The following is a 10997-nucleotide window of genomic DNA, read 5'->3' on the forward strand; positions in this document are numbered from 1 at the left end:
GGACAGTCTTTAATAAATATTCTGGTAAAGCTAACCATTCTGTCCTTTGCTGGACCATTTAAAGGAAAAAAAAATGCTCAATTAAAATTCCCAAGCCCTACAAATATTAACTTTCCTCTTTTCTTTGCTGGAATCTGAGGATTGTGAGAGAATATGCTTTGTTATGGGGCTATTTAGCTCTGAATTTTAGAATATAAAGATGAAGCTAAATTCTACAAGTTCTGGTTACCTTTGACTTTTCCTGTGATGCAGGATGAATACTCAACCCCAGGTGTCTTATAAATGTGGGTCATTGCATTTATAGGGGAATGCTACTAGAAAAATGATTCGAAGATTATGTCTTATATAAGGTAGCTGACTATGAAATTTTTGCACACATATGCATAGAGAATTTAACTCCATGGGGAAAAGCAAATGTCTGTTCATTTTATTACTGATCCTTCTCACCATTCAGTGCAAGTCATTTCTCTAATTTGTGCCACAATTTTCCCTTCTGACAAATCATGCTAATTGCGTAAAGGGGAGAGATCTCTGGAATTAGGATTCTTTAAAAATATTAACTTTTGGAAAACTTGAACGAGTTAGATAATTTTCTGAGCTTCTAACTTATCATTGATAAATTGATACATTGTAAAGATAAAATAAAATAAAGGAGGTCTATTTATAGTTATTGGTGCAAAATAGGTTGTCACTAGGCATTAGTTTTCATTATTACCTGTTCTACACATTTTTAGTGTCCTTGGGAAAACACATAAGAGACTGTTACTAAAATATAGTAATCTGCTTTGGAGATCCAGAATTAATATTGCATTGATCCATCAGTGGATAATGGAGACTGGGATCTATTTTTATTAATTCCTTCATATATGGATGCTGTCACTATTTTGATTGGAAAAAAACCCAACTGAACCAAAAATTGGTCAGTGTAGCATTTTTCAGCTACATTCATCTTGAAACAAAAAAACAAACAAAAATCATGTAGAAGGGTGACTAAGTTGAACAATAATTTAGCTACTTACTGCTTATCATACGACTTCATTAAGTGGTATCAAAATATGAATCATTAGTTGTTTGCCACCATTCTGTGTGAGGATCTGTCCTTAGTATTAAATATACTCATCAAACTATATACACTCTGGTGGCTTTAGGATCTCTTGATTGAGAAGATCCATAATAAAAAAGCTAGTGAAGTTTCCATTCCACTTTTCTATGCATTTGTATTTTAATTATTTTATCATAGGAATATATGCACAAGTCCTATATTTCAGTTCATATTTACTAAAGTTAAGGCTTATTATTGAATTTATCTAAAGGCAATTTAAAGGCAAAATGAAGCAAGGACTGTTTTTGTTAGTTTTTGAGCAAATATAAACTTACTTCTTCCATAATCTTTAGAAAGTCATGGAGGGAAAAGATTTGAAGTTAAAATGCGATAAATTCATTCATTAATTCACTCATTTCATTCCCTTATTCATTCTTTCAAAAACTGCTCATAAGCCAAAGGGCTCAGGATACAATATGAAATAAGACAGAGATGCTCTCTTCATGATACTTTGGTGGGAAAGACAATTAACAAATAAAACATTTTATCATATTATGTTAGCAATAATAGTAATAGCAAGTAAGTGTGTGTGTGTGTGTGTGTGTGTTGGGAGGAAGGGAGGGAGAAAGAGAGAAGAAAGAGAAAGAGAGAGAGAGAGGGATTGGTGGGGTTGGGAGGAGAGATAGGGAAAATCTGATGAGGCAACCAACATTTGAGCAAGTTTAAGTGTTCTACACCCAATTCAAATACGGTGGTCGGTTTTTCACACCAATAAGCAATTCTTGAATATCAATTGGGTATCCTACAACTCAATTCAGTTCTGCCACTATCTAGGGGAGATAGCACCAGATTCTCTTAATTCTACAGATTAAGGTCTCAGTGCCACTAGACTGACTCCCTTTCACTTTGAATGCTGATTGTGAGCCCAGGTTATCACCTGTTTCTAACCACCGGTTATAGATTGAAGGCTCCAAGGGCTCTCTCCTTGGAGGGACTTAACTTGCTAGAGCAACTCACAGAATTCAGAGAAACATTTTACTCACTTGATCACTGGTTTATTATAGAAGGATCTGTAAGTCAGGAATAGCCATATGGAAGAGCTGCATAGAGCAAAGTATGGGGAAAGGACAAAGAGATTCCATGCTCTGTGTGTGCCACATGCTCAACAATCTAGAAGCTCTCTGAACCCTGTCCTTTTGGGGTTTTATAAAGCCTTCATTACATAGGGATGAATGATTAAATCAATGGTCATTCACTAGTTCCTATTGCCTCCTGGAGGTTGGGAGTGCGATAGGAAATTTCAACCCTCTAATCGCAGTCCCTATTCTAAGGTGCGTCCAAAAGTCACCTTATTAACATAACAAGTTACGTTTATTTCTCTCATCACTTAGGAAATTTCAAGGGTTTTAGGAGGTCTCTGCCAGGAAGGGGTTGAATACCAAATACATATTTCTTACTATAAATCATACTATCACAGTCCATCCCATGGTCTTTGAGAAAAGATCCCTTATAGCAAAACAGTAATAGAAGTTAAAAGACACTGGCACATTACTAGAATCTCATTGAGTCATTAATAACTATTCCAGTTCACCATCATATCATATGAAAATGCCTCCTAGGGGAGGGCTACTCAGGTTTGCAGACTTCCATTTGATCTTGTCAGCTTCCAAAAGCAAAAGTGGCCTCAGTAATAATACGACTTACCCTTTTAGGCTACTAGTATAATAAATTAAGGGACAATATCATCTCCTGTTCTAAATGTCTTTTGAGGTGTTAATGTAATATTGAATTTCCCTCATGACATAACCCATATACTCATGTCTTCCTTATGAATCATTCCTATTACTAGCATTTGTGGTTGTAGCCGTGGTCCTGTGACCACTACATCAAGGCAGGGGTGGGGAGAAGGTTGAGATGATGTGGGGAAGATAATTTTAAAAGTAAAATTGTTATACCAGAGTCCTCCCTCTTTGGCAAGATTTGCATTGTCATACTAACATCCTTTTCCACTTCCTCTCCCCAGATCCACCAGAAAAAGGCAGAAATCTAACAGGGCAGTTTTGTAGAGAGTACATATTGTGAAGGTGTGTAAATCAGTCCTTTACTGGTATCTCTTGTTTTATATTATTTTATTTTTTAAAAAAGATTTTTTTTATTCACGAGAGACACACAGAGAGAGATAGAGACATAGGTAGAGGGAGAAGCAGGCTCCCCGTGGGGAACTTGATGCTGGACATGATCCCAGGACCCTGGAATCACACAGTGAGCCAAAGGCAGATGCTCCACCACTGAATTACCCAGGTGACCCTGTATCTCTTATTTTAGATGATCAATGATTTAGTTGCTCATTCCAATTCTCTAACTACTCCTCTGAGCGGAATATCTCTCTATCCATTGTTGGATTTTATGGACTGTAAATGAAATGGCAGTTGGCCATCAAAACTAGTGCAATATCTTTTGTTCAGTTCTTTTATAATACTCTGAGCACTTGCATCTATCCACTGGGTAAGCAAAGCCTAGCCGAGAGTCAGTCAGTGTCTATTCCTGTCAAGACCCATTTGTAGCCCAAAAGCTATCAATATCAGTCTGACTTGTCAGCTACAATCAGGACCTCCTCACAAGGGAATCTGCCACATAACCATCTGCAGTCTCTGTCTCTCTTGTTGGCAGACAGGAGAGTTCCTCTTGGCATTACGTGCCTCAGAGTGTGACTAGATTCAGTTCGTCTCTGTACTTACCCCCATATCCACTTATTTCATAGACCCACATGGCCACCTTAGGGGAACATAGGGGATATCCGCTGTCAATTCCGGTCACCTTGGCTAAGCCATTGACTACTGCCCATGAGTCAGTAAAAAACCCAAACATAGGGGCTCTTCTCACTGTTCAGTTCTTCCATCACTGCTAGGAAAACCAAATATTTCACTGCTGGGATCAACAAGCAGATCTTTCTTGTCTTCTTCAATCACAGTGGTGAACTTACAAACAGGATCCTGTTGTTCATTCACTTTGGAACTGCCATCCATCCACAAACCAAGCGACTCTGTCAATTGGTCAAGAGCTGTTTATAGGCATTGGCTAAAGGACCATGGAATCTAGTAGCTCCTCACACAGTTCCAGAGTCCATCCCAGAGGACAAGAGGCTCCCTTCCTAGAGTATCTCTCTTGCATTCTCCCAATACCAAGATCCTGTATAAACTATTTCCACATTGTTATGACACTTTTCTGGACACCACTATCCCCATTAGAGCATTTCTCTGACATCATTGATCGATTTCAGGTTTCAAAATCACTCTATGTTCTTCAGTCATTGGGGATGACTTCAAAGCCCCTATGGCCATGGCTGCAACGTGCTCATGGGCTTTGTTCTAAACTGCATTCTAGACTCCACATAAGCCATCACATAGAAAATTTGTCTTCACCTTTGCTTCAACTATTATTCCACACTGTGTGGGCTTGAATCATTTTACTAATTCTCATTTAGCATGTCCAGTAAACATTGCTTGAGGGCTGGTTTACATGCTGCTGTTTTACAATACCAGATGGGGGGATCCCTGGGTGGCGCAGCGGTTTGGCGCCTGCCTTTGGCCCAGGGCGCGATCCTGGAGACCCGGGATCGAATCCCACGTCGGGCTCCCGGTGCATGGAGCCTGCTTCTCCCTCTGCCTGTGTCTCTGTCTCTCTCTCTCTCTCTCTCTCTCTCTGTGACTATCATAAATAAAAAAAAAACAAAAACAAAAAAAAACAATACCAGATGGGGATGTATTCTCCAATCAGATACAGTGTTCATTCCCATAATATAATCAGGTAAAAAAGATACGATCACTTCACGTAAAGCCAGTTCAAACATGTCGATTCTCCTACAAATTTTTACCTGAATTCCATCGACCCTTATGTTCCTAGCTATGGCCTCTTCAGGACTTCAACAGGTTTTGGTTTTACAACACTAGTCAGGGAATTGTTGCCCAGTATGGTACGATATCCATTCCCATAAGACAGTCAGGTAGAGGAGACACAACTTTTTAATGAAAATCTTGCTGAAGTATTCCAATTTTCATAATCCTATCAATCATTACATTCTGATGTTCTATATAATTGTAGTTCTGGCCGGGGCCTCACCAATGGGCTTTTGGACTACACTTCATGGGACTCCTGTATCCAGGAGTCCTGGGAGCTCTTCTCCACTCCCTGACCATTTTACCTACTCTTGTGCAAAAGGCTCTGAATCCCCTGTGTGGGGTTGAGCCAAGTGACTCTGGCTTTTTTTAATCAATCCTTAATTTAATTAACCTATGTATTCACTGCCCCAAGCGATTACTGGTTGAGTTTCTTATAGTAATTTCCACCTTCAAACTTTTAAAATTTCTTCAAACAGGGATAAATAAAACTGACTTATTTGGTGCCCTTTCATGTTAGACCAATGGGGAGTCGCTTTGGCAGCACTGTATTAAAACCTTTGTTTTAACCCTGTCTATTTTATTTATCCCTGATTGGCAATGCTACCTCCACTCCCCAGAACACAATCTTTCTTTGCCTGGTTAACAACCTCTCTCACACCTTTCAGTATTAAATATGGTTTTCTTTGTGAAACCTCTCCAGAATTCCTTTTTTTAAAAAATAATAAGTTTATTTTTTATTAGTGTTCAATTTGTCAACATACAAAATAACTCTCCAGAATTCCTAGATAAAGTCAGTTACCCTTCTCTATATTTCTAAGCACACTCACTCCCACTCCCTACCACCCTTCTGTTTTTATTTCACAGTTTAACATCATTAACTGATAACAACCCTGGGTTCCTTATAGGACACGAACAATATGAGGGCAGGAATTATATTTCATTTATCCTGTGTCCACAGCATGTACCATACTATATGCCTTATAGCATCGGTTCAATTAACATTTAATGACATGAAGAGAGAAGGGAAGGACAAAATAAAATGCAAATAAATATAAAATGTAGGAAGAACACAGTACCATAAATGTTAGTGTGAGTGAATATTATTGGATTCTTTATTGAGATGATTAGGTTAGACTGTAGAGAGGTTTTATGTTTTGTCTCCCAAATACAAAACCCCTAATAGAGATCAGAGGGATAGATTTATACATAGTTGAAAGGATACAGAGACTACAGGTGAAAACAAACAAAACAAAACAAAATTACATATAAGCAGTTCTCTTTTTATAATTTTGTCCAGGGTTGACTGCTGCTTTTAAGGTTGTTCTGGGCAATGTTGTTCAGAGAGTCAGTTTTCATCTTAGTAGATGATGAGAGCATAACATATGTCAAGACGAAGAGCAAGCAGCCTCAAAGTGTCCCACTTTGGCATATTGACTATTCTGAATTATAAGATACTTGAGAAACAGCCGGTGCAAGAAGAGCACTCTGACAGCCTCTTTGTCTTCCAAAAGCAGGCGATGTCTCCCATGTCAAAGGCACTATTCCTGTATCAGGAGATAAAAAGAAATCCTTATTACCACAAAATGGGGATTTAAAGTCACGAAAACTGTATTAACAAACCATGCACTTGTATTAATTTACTACCACCACTTAAATGCTGGTTAGATGTTTTTACTGATCAAAATTCCCAAACATAAGTTATCTTTGTTCCATTAATTTCTCACAGATGTATTGCTTCTTTGTCTAAAATGTATATAGATTGCTTGCCTTTGTAATTTCCTTAGGTCTCAGCCTCATTAATGGGCCTGTGTGTGCACATAATTAAATTTTGTTTTTAATTTCTGTTAATCTGTCTCATGTCAATTCTTAGTGTAGCCAGAAGAACTTGGAGTGTATAAGAATAGTTTTCTTCCCCAACATGTGATGATTATATTAATTTTGAAGTCCAAAGCCTTTTATTTAAGTATGGAAACACTGAGACACAAAGAGTTAAGTGATATACCAATGTCCCTTATTCTTAAAATAATTTGATTCTGTGCAAAATTGGGAGACTCCTGACCTCTGTTTTCTTTGGTTCTTTCTAGGAAAAAAAATTATAAAGTCCTAACTCCCTAACATGATATACAGAGAAGTTTAAAGCATGATTGTTTCCTAGGGTTGAATTTACCTCAATCTGGATGCCAAATTGTACATCTGGAGTTGAGGCTTGCAATCTTTAAGCAATGTGTCCTATTTGTTTATTTTCACACTTGTGTAATGCTTTGGCAAGAAAGTTGCAGCCAGAGGGTTTGCATTATTGGAAGAAAAGAGAAGTTGAGAAATTGAAGCAAAAAGTCTAGGAGAAAGTAAAAAAAAAAAAAGAAAAATCTTGATTTTTTTTTTTTAAAGCTTGAATTAAGGCAACAGCGAATTTGTGAGAGTATGAATTTGCTATACTGTTTGTATAAGTCTTTATTGTCTTTTGTAAATTGCCTGCTAGTTAATTGCCTAAAGTTAAAAAGCAATTAAACAAAAAGAATAGTAAACAAGAAGATATCTGGATAAGTTGGTAATAATCCCAAGCTTTGCCTTGGACTGCTGGAGGGTAAAAATGAAAGCAATAGAATTACATAGACATAGAGATAAAGATAGATGAGGGACAAAAGGAGAAGACCAGGATGACTTAGATCAGACACTCGCTTGCCTCTCGTGTCAGCATCAACCCAACAATGGCAATGCCATCTGTTTTTCTGTGTACACTTACAGTGTCTCCTCATTGCAAGATTATAAGCCTCCTAGCTGGTGTGCCCCATTCCCTGTGATCATAAATTACTATTTCTTAGTCTCCTCTGAAGCTTCCAGTTCTGCAGCTCAACTAAATGCAGTAAGAGATGATGCTTGGTAATAACAACAAGATTTATTTATTTATTTTTTAAAGATTTTATTTATTTATTCATGACAGTCACACAGAGAGAGACAGAGAGGCAGAGACACAGGCAGAGGGAGAAGCAGGCTCCATGTAGGGAGCCCGACGTGGGATTCGATCCCGGGTCTCCAGGATCGCGCCCCGGGCCAGAGGCAGGCGCCAAACCGCTGCGCCACCCAGGGATCCCAACAACAAGATTTATTAAGGTACTTTCATGTGGACAGAAAGAGACTTCTATAATCAGCAGTTATTACTGATCAAATTAATCCACGAATGAATTGATGAATATGATGTCAGTATGTGCTTGACATTGTTCAAAAGATTACTTAGAAACCATGTGGGTCTTGTACCATTCTCAGCTCCTAGACTGGTGCTTGGCATGGAGTAAGGAAGCCATAAATATTGGTGGAATGACTAAATTTGGACACAAAAGTTTGAGACCCTATTGTTACAAAAGTGTCATTAAGGAACAAAGAAAAGGAAGAACACTTGAGGAAAATTAACTAAAGCAAAAAAGAAGAAAAGCCAAAAAGAAGGCAAATACATACCGAGAAAATGATATTTTTGGAAGAATGCATTGTCTACTCTTGAATACATATCACTTTCCTATTTCTGAGACTATCTGCCCTGATACACTCTATATCTTGTTAATAATTCAAATAATTGTTGAAACTACTAAAATAATTCCAACTTAATTCAACTACTTTAAAATATGATAATTCAGATATTTATTGACTAAACATTTTTAACAAGCTTTTTCAAATTTGCCTCTCATTCTTGACCTCATGAAGTTTTATTGTTTGGATATTTAGAATTCCAGAAGAAAATATTCTGCTATAATTTGAATAAAATACCTAACTGTTTTCAGTTGCAATAAAATTGTTTTACTGTGGGCTTTGATCACTATGCTCAGACCTAAGTTAGAGGAGGAAAGCATGGTAGATGAAGAAAAGAAGAAAGAGGGGTTTGATTTATTTTATAAAATATGAGAAACTGTTGAAAGTGGAATAATGTGATATTAACTAAGTTAAGGTATGACTCCATATGCAGAATGAATCAGGAGGTAGAGTACAAGAATGAAAGCAGAGAGACAGTTAGAGGTTTATTGCAGTGACAGGCCAAGAGATGATAGTGGTTTAGTGTAGGTTTATGGCAGCAAGGTTGGAAGAAAATGGATTAAACTGGGAATTATCTTGCAGGGAAAGTCAACATGATTTACTGATAGACTGGATGTAGCATGTGAGTAAAAGAAAGGAATTTTTAAAAAGCATCAGTGGCTTCTTCTTGGAGGAGGAGGCCAGAGATCAGATGTTGGCAGTGGTGACCAAGGCGGCTACCAGTGTAAAGAGAAAGCTGGAGTTCTGGCTTTTCCACGATGGGTGAGCCACAGCAAGTGAGCGGCCTTCTACCGTCTCTGATGCAGTACATCAAGGAATATACAGATGGAAACACTCAGCAAGGCCTGTCAAGCCTACACTTCCAATAAGAAAGAATTACATGATGTTTGGCATCAGTTCCAATGTGGTGATCTTATCTGCCCTGCAGACAGGACATCAAACAGCTTCATTCTATGCTGTTTGTCATGAGAATGAACTGAGAAAACTCAATATGTCTATCCTTGTTAACTTCCTAGACCTTTCAGATATTTTGATAAGGAGCCCCGGAAATATAAAATGAGAAGAGAAAGATAAAAGATCTTAAGCTGCTTTTTGTAGATGTGCACCACATGGAGAGATCTTGAATATGACAGCGAAGGTACAGACATGTTAACACCTTGAAATAGTTATGATGTGTCAAAAGCATGTGCAACAGGTCATTGAGATGATTCACAATCCTTTGGCTTCTTTTCCTGATGATTTGCCCCATTCAGAAGCAGGCAGGCATGAAGAGTAAAAACTGAAGCGATGGATGGCTGGTGATAGAACTGGTCAGAATCAACTACAGAGAGAAAATTCAGCTCACATGAATTTTGGAATGAATTTGTCATTCTGTTAAATATTCTGATGAATTTATCATCAGAAAGACCAGATGATAGAGAAAGATGCTGCCTTGTGTGTCCTGATTGATGCAATTAATGAAAGACAGTGAAGGATGTTTCTTTTTCTTGTTTTTCTTTCTCCCTTTGAGTAAGTAGCATTGTATATTAGTTAATTTGCTTTGGGACAGCTTAAAAGAGTTATCACTAGAAGTCAAGTAAATGGCTTGACTCTCCAACTTCATGAATTATGAGATATCACAGGCAGTAATTTCACTTCATGGCAAACAGGCAAATGAATGAGTACGTTTGCATTAAGTGTAATCACCTTAAAATTAAGGCAAGAAATTTGCAGCTATCATGTGGAACGTTTCTGTTTTTGGAGTTGCAGTAGAAGGGTGAAGATACCCTCAACAATAGCAAGCTTTCATCCTTGAAAAGTAGATTTGTCATCTGCTTTCAGAATGAGAGATAAAGAACATCAAACTATACAAATGTGAAATTATGAAATCTTTATATTTATTTCACTTAAAAATTTGCTTCTTCTCTAAAAAAGCAGTATCGTATATTTAAAGAGAGAAACTCTGTGATCTTAAAACCGCAACTTTATTTTCTTTCATGAGTGCCCCTGCAAACACACTACTTCATCCTCTTGTCCCTATCCTGAATAGGTCTCATAATTTTTTTCTTGTCACTCAGGTAAACAGTCCTTTGGTTACTCTTAGTTACATTCACTTTAGTAATTAGCTATACATTCCCTTTAAAGCTGGACTCAGACTCCTTAAGGCTAGGAGCCTGCAATGGAAAGGGGGTTTGGTAGCAGAGACTGCTAAATGTCCACTGGAGATTCTTACTCTCCAGCATACATTGCTGAGGTGGGGCTGTCCTGTCAGGGACTACATGGCCCCACTCTCCTTGCATCTACGTAAGGAGACCTTGCATGACTAAATTCTTAGCAATGGGTGTAGGAATCCAGGCTTGCCTCATAAAAATTTCTTGCATGATCCTCTGATCTGTTCTCTCATGTGCTGGTTGGATGTCCACATCCAGAATAAAGAAGCCACCTGAAGGTGGCAAAGTTTCCGTGTTTGGATGCTTGAATGACTGAAGACTAAGCCCTCTGTTCATTAACTTTATTTATCCCGTATCCAACCCCATCTGATTTGACTTTATGTG

At 37.9% G+C, this 10997-nt stretch overlaps 1 pseudogene; it reads left to right on the forward strand.

The window, feature by feature from the left end:
• Positions 1–7886: 7886 nt before the first annotated feature.
• Positions 7887–10075, forward strand: LOC112641715 (mediator of RNA polymerase II transcription subunit 7-like; annotated as a pseudogene).
• Positions 10076–10997: the final 922 nt, after the last annotated feature.

This window comes from Canis lupus, chromosome 12, assembly GCF_003254725.2.
Source record: "Canis lupus dingo isolate Sandy chromosome 12, ASM325472v2, whole genome shotgun sequence".
Taxonomy (NCBI): domain Eukaryota; kingdom Metazoa; phylum Chordata; class Mammalia; order Carnivora; family Canidae; genus Canis; species Canis lupus.